A 7,086-nucleotide genomic window follows, 5' to 3' on the forward strand; every position below is an offset into this window, starting at 1 on the left:
AGCCCTCAGGGACATATTTCCAGGTGCCACAGAGAGAGCTTCTGGGGGAAGTTGTCAACATCCCACCCCACACATGCCGGTGCTGTTACTTGCTGTTACCTCGGAATGCAGCAAGAGTACTGGTGCTTCTCATATAGCACTCATGCTCAGTCAGGATGTCTGCCTTTGGTGGCTGTTTTTAAGAGAAACCCCTATTATAGAGTGATGGTAAGAATCCACTTCCCTTGAGCATTTCTCATGGAAAGGTCAAGTTGAAAAGACCGTCCTCTTAAGGCTACTCACGTGTCAGTCCGTCTGTGTCTCTGCTTGGCTGGGGAAGTGATGGCAGCTCTAGTTCCTTCTGGGCAGGGCACTAAAAGCTCCTAGGGCATTTATAGATGAACTGAGAACAGAGTGCATGTGATGCAGTCATCAAAACCAATCGTTCAACCCCAAAGCACACGCAGACCATTTTCATTGGAAAGTTCCAGGGCTGAGCAGTTTCCTAGGTAGGCACCAGGAAGTACTGATGAAGCACTTCATTTATGTGGTGGTGGGTAGAGAGTATAAAGCATATAAAGAATCGCAGAGACGGAATAAATCATGAGGAAATCCCTCAGTCCTCCTCATAGTAGAACTGTATGCTGAGATCAGAAGCTAGCAAAGTCTCTCCCAGCTCACCTGGGCCTGAACAGCCACTTAGTGCTCAGTCTTCCTGCTATTAAGCAGTGGTTCCCAACTAGGGGGGTCTCCAGATGTCACTGAACTACAACTCCCATCAGCCCCAGCTACAATTTTTTGTGGCGAAGGATGATGAGAGTTGTAGATCAGCAACATCTGGAGGCCCCCTGGTTGGAAACCACTGCTCTAAAGTACAAACTTGATTGGGGCTGGTATCAGCACAAGGTGCCCTTGGGCAGCAACTGAGTCACCAGCACTGGTGAGAGGCATTGCTATCACCTTCCCTGGCCCTTCTGCAAAGGATTGGACCCAGCCAGAAACCAGTGGCTGCATGCTAGGTGAACCACCTCCCCTTATCATGGCCCCTCCCTTTATCTTTCCTTCTTAGTGTGCTAGGCAGTAAAGGGAGAGCGGCTACCAAAGGTCCCTTTGCCAAAGGCCCCTTCAGAGCTGGATCCTGCCTTGCTGCTGAGGCTCAGTGCTAGATGAGCTAGATTCTGCTCATCTGGCCCCCAAACTGAGTGGTTCACCTCAAGGAAAGATATTTTTTCTCTCCCTCCCTCCCTCCTGGTACTGTTTGGGAAACATCATGTTGAGAAACTAGGGTTGAGAATAGGCACTTCATGGTGCAAATCCCCAACACAATTTTACCCTCATTACACAATAGTTTAAACTCTTTGGGGATTAAAGAATCCTTCTAATTCTATGCATACCACATCAGTCCCTCTGATATTCATAAAAATATTGCAATATGATACAGGCATGATGGTGATGAGTAAAAACATTCCACCATTATAAGCTTCACATAAAAGCCAATCTACCTGAAATTTTGCACAGAGTAACTACACTACAACTAAATTTAAAGAAGACTAAACTGATGACAACGGGTACAGCAAACAGACTCAGAATTGATAATGAAGACATTGAAGAGGTGGATAGCTTCTGCCTTCTAGGATCAACTATCAACAGTCAAGGATCCAGCAGTCAAGAAATATGCCACAGACTAGCATTTGGTAGGGTTGCAATGAAGGCCATGGAAAGGATATTTAGATGCCGTAAAGTGTCTATACCTACAAAGATTAGAATCGTTTCGACCATGGTTTTCCCCGTGACACTCTATGGATGCAAAAGCTGGACTCTGAAGAAGCAAGCTAGAATAAGCATTGACGCTTTTGAACTTCGGTGCTGGAGAAGACTTTGGAGGATACCATGGACAGCGAGGAAAACAAACAAATGGATCATAGAACGAATCAATCCAGAATTTCACTCGAGACACAAATGACCAGGCTTAAACTATCATACTTTAGGCACATTATGCGAAGACCCAGCTCCCTTGAGAAGTCCATAGTGCTGGGAAAAGTTGAAGGCAAGAGAAGAAGAGGACAACCAGCAACAAGGTGGATGGACTCGATCACGATAGCAATGAATGCACCACTGAGAGACCTTAAAGGCCAAGCTGAAGACAGATCCTCCTGGAGAGAATCTATCTATGTGTTCGCTAAGAGTCGACAATGACTTGATGGCACCTAATCAGTCAATCAATTCTTACGAACCAGAACTCCAATGTTATTCAGAGACCACCAGCATAATGACCCACCAGAATAACAGAACAGAAACTGTATGGAACAATGAGTGCATTATCGAAGGGTTGAATCAATACTGAGGATCTCTTGAGTCAGCAGAACATAAGCTGGGCCCTGCTGCATTGATCTAGTCGAACATCCTGTTTCCTTAGTGCCAAGCAGATGCACGTCTGGACACATATAGAGCTGGGGCACAGCTACAACTGAGTGGCATGGGGGTGGGATGTGCCTGGGCCCCTGAGGGAGGGGGGCCCTGCCGACTGGGTGACAGCTCCTTCTTTGCTAGCCCCCTTACACCCCTCTGAAGTAGAGGGAGGGCAGGCACCCCTCTTCACTTTTCCTCCCAGGGCCCAGTCTAACCTTGCTACACCATTCTATAGAGGCATTCTTGAAGGTTACCCCTGGCAGCTTGTGTCATCGGGAGTGCTGGGAGAGAAGGCCTCCCATATTTTAACCCAACGTTTAGTCAAGCTTAAACAAAACACAGGTCTGTTTCATCACCTCATGAGATTATCGTCTGGGCAATCGCCCAGATGCTTTAATGAGCGCAGCAGCTGCACTGGTGCCCTGGAGCACTCTGGGTTGTGGGAGGGATAAATCCTCCATCTCCCAGCTCCAGCCTCCGCCACACCAGTGCTTGTGAGGGTGTGTGGCGTGGCAGAGGGAGAAACGGCTTCTGCTTGTCTGCCAGGGAAGACAGGTGAGCTATGCCTGCCCCGCAGCCCTTTGGAGCAAGGGCTGTTGGTTGTGTGAATGACCTCCCTCTCTCCTGGCTGCTGTTGTCCAACCTCTCAACAGAAAGCTGTACTTGGAGGAAGTTCAGTCACCTTGTGAAGCAGCTCCTGCCTATCTCACTGTGCTATTCAATACAAAGCCCCTGAAAAATATGTATGGTTATCTCTAATCGTGTGCACATTGTTCAGAAAATGTATTCCATAAGGAAATGTCTCCGCGTTCTAGAGGACACTTATCAGGCCAGCCACTTCCTGAAGTAATTAAGCAAATGCACATTGAATGCAGTGCAATGAACCTTGCTCTGCTAAGGGCCAGGCTGGATCACTGCACTGAGTTACATCTGGGCTGCCTTGGAACAGACTTTGGAACCAGCGGGCAGGTCATTAACCAGCCTACGGAATATGTTTTGGCTACTTGAAAAGACCTCCACTGGCTTCCAGTATGTCTCTGGATGCAGCTCAAAGTGCTGATCTTGACTGACTGTTTGATTGCTCTGGAATATTTATATACCACTTTCCGACCCCCACAAATATGATTTACAAAACAAAAGGAAAGAGAAGACTGTTCCCTGTCCCAAAGGGGATCACAGTCTAAAAAGAAATCCAAAGAAGCCAATAGATCCTGTCCTAGCTAATCTAAGGGTTAAGACAGGGACGTGGAGGCAGGGCAAGACTAGGCAGTGATCTGATGTGCAGGCACTTAGGCTTAATGTCACTATCAGGTCAGCAGAGAGGGCTGTGCCGTCTTATCTCTCCCACCGAGCCACAGCCCAATGGCAGAGTGTCTGCTCTGCATGCCGGAAGTCCCAGGTTCAGCTCCCAGAACCTCCAGGTAGAACTGAGCAAAAGCCCTGCCTGGAGCAGTGTGTGAGAGAGGCACTCCCACTCAGGACAGACACGGTTGAGCTAGATGGACCAGTGGTCTGACAGGGGCAGTTTCCTATGTTTCTCTACTGCAGACAGCTCTTGACCTGGAGAGTTCTATGTGGCCTGGTGCTGGAGCTGCAGAAGGACTGCCTTCTCCCATGAGGTCATGAAGCTTTTCACTGAAGGTCCTGCCCTAGTGACTCTGGCCTTGGAATTTAGGATGGTGGCAACCAGAAACAGGGCCTAATCTTTGATGGCGAGTTGAGGAATATGCTTCCCAGAAGCAGCCACTGAGAACTGAGTCAGAAGCAGACCCAGAAGCAGTCATTGAGTCACCCCAAAAACAGTCACTGAGAACCAGCATTTTAAATTGGACCCAGAAGCGAACAGGCAACCAGTGCAGCCGAACCAGCCAAAGCTGGGCAAAGGCACATGTGGCCACAGCCTCCACCTGCTGCTCAAGCAGGAGCCATGAGTCCAGAAGGACCCCCAGATCATGAACCGTCTCTCTCAGGGACGCGCAACCCCATCCAGAGATAAACTCACATACGGCAATCGGCCAGATAGCAAACTGAACAAGAGCAACTTGGTCTTGGAGGGTTTAAGCCTGAGCTTGTTTTGGCCCATCCAGGTCCTGACAGACTCTAGGCACTGAGCCAGCACATGAATGGCATCACCTGTCTGGCCAGGGGTAGAGATATAAAGCTGAGTATCATCAGTATACTGATGAAAACTTACCCCAAATCAATGGATGACCAGGCCTAGCAGCTTCATGTAGATGTTAAAGAGAATGGGAGCAAGGACCAAGCTCAGTGGAACCCCACAAGAAAAGGGCCAGGGTGCAGAACACTCACCCCCAATCGACACCAACTGGAATCACTCAGTGAGATAGAACCGGAACCACTGAAGAACAGTACTCCCAAGGCCCAGCCCACCTAGGCGTTCCAGAAGGATAGCATGGTCGATGGTATCGAAAGCCGCTGAGAAATTGAGAAGAACCAAGAGACATGTGCTTCCTACATCAAGGTTACGATACCAGTCATCCAATAGGGCGACCAATGCAGTTTCAGTGCTGTGTTGCGGCAAACCTGACTGGCAAGGGTCCAGAAAACCAGTTTCCTCTAGGACTCTCATCAACTGAGCACAAACCACCTTCTCCAAAATCTTACCAAGAAAAGGAAGATTGGAGATCTCACGATAGTTATCCAGATTATCAGGGTCAAGGGAAGGCTTCTTCAGGAGAGGGTAGACCACCGCCTTTTTCAGGGCTGATGGAACAAACCCCTCCTGAAGAGAAGAATTAACCGTCTCCCAAAGCCAGGAAAGAACATTCCCCTTCTCAGCCCTAATGAGCCAGGAGGGACAAGGGTCCAGGCTAGTGGTCACTGTGCCCACATTGGTGAGAATCCTGTCCATGCCATCAGCCTCAACAAGCTCAAAGGTATCCCAGACAGTATCACAAGACCTAGCCTCTGGAGTCCAACTCCGACTGAAGGCGAACAACTTTATCAGTGAAATATCTGGAAAACATGTTTGGGGAGAGCTGGTCTACCAATTGGGTTGAATGGGTGGACCAGTCCTCAGAGGAAATCAATTGGTAGACCTACTCTCCCCACATTGAATGTTATCTGGGTCAGTAGGTCAGTGACCTGAAATGACCCTGACCAAAAAAAAATTTAAACCCTTGAAAATTGCCTGATTGTCCGATGACACTAATGGTTGGGGGGTGGGGTATGATGGGTCCTACCCACCACCTATCCCCAGACAATTGGGCAATCAGGTGGTTTTTAATGTTGCTGTTTTTTTAAAAAAAAAAAATAATTAATGTGATGTGGCGAGAGCAGGTCTACCAGTAGGTTTTCTGGAAGGGCTGGTCTACCCATTCAACCCAATGGGTAGACCAGCTCTCCTGAGAGAAACAGTACTCAAATTGCACTGTTTTTCTGGGGAGAGCTAGCCTACCCATTGGGTTGAATGGGTGGACCAGCTCCCAATGAAAAACTCAAATCAATTCGCTGATTTGCAAATCAAATAGTTGAATCAGCTGGTAGGTGCCAGGAAGTTTTACAGACAGGGCTTTCCCCCTGAATCCACTCCTGATTGGAGTGTGCCAGTCCACATATTCGCTGGATTTAACCCAGCCTCCCTGCGGGCTATCAGGGACCAGGACAGACAGGGCTTTGTTTTTCTCCGAAGGGAGGCTGCAAATTCTGGCTTGGCCCGAGTTATGTCCAGGGTAAAAAAAATCCTCTATTTCCAGGAGCTTTCGAAATGAAAAACTCAAAACTCAAAAACTTTTTGAGCTGAAAAACCCTGGGGCTTCTGCTTTCTCCGAAGGTATTGATGGAGTTGCTGATGGCTATGCGAATGGTCCATCTAATCCCTCGAATTAAAATGCCTTGAATCTGCTGCAAAGCAGATTTGCTCTTCAGCTACCCTGAGGCATAGAGCCATGTGTGAAAAACCTGCAGGTGATTTGACAATTCGATTTGAGATTTTGTGATTCGTTTTGAGGTCAAATTGAATAGTAAAATCTGATTCATGCACACCCCAGTAAGAATCATGATCTCATTTTCTGGGTAGAAACTGGGATTGAATTGGGTCTCTAACTCATATACTGTAATCCAAGACCCTCTGTACACAGAACACCATCACACAGTCTATCACTTTGTCCAAATATAGGATGTTACACCAGTGGAACTTTGTTTTGCATCAACTTTTCAGAACTCTATGGGACAGTTTACATGGTCACTGGCCTCATTGTGCATCTGTGTGGGGATGCACCAAGAGCGTGTCTGCCTTGATATCACTGCAGGACATCTCAACACTCTGCCAGGGCATCCTTTCATTGCGTGAGGAGGTGTTCACCTGAACCACCCCCTCTGCTCGCACTCCAAAATCCTATTTCATCAAGGTTTTGGAGCATGTGTGAATTGGCCCTATGAGTTAAGATACCCTAGTGACCCTGCTTATCTTCAACAGCAAATGAGAACTCTGCAAGCCCCACCAGATGCAGTGATGATTTCTCTGTAAACTATCTTAACTATTAATTACATTATTTGTGTAGCATTACAGATTGTGTGCATGTGATTTAATTACCACTCTGTTTTGCCTGACTGCTAGTCAGGTTATTATTTTATGTATGTATGTATGTATGTATGTATGTATGTATGTATGTATGTATGTATTTAAACATTTTGTGATGTTTGTTTGCTACGTTTCTATACTGCCCCAAACTTGCA

This window comes from Hemicordylus capensis, chromosome 5 (genome assembly GCF_027244095.1).
Source record: "Hemicordylus capensis ecotype Gifberg chromosome 5, rHemCap1.1.pri, whole genome shotgun sequence".
Lineage (NCBI taxonomy): Eukaryota > Metazoa > Chordata > Lepidosauria > Squamata > Cordylidae > Hemicordylus > Hemicordylus capensis.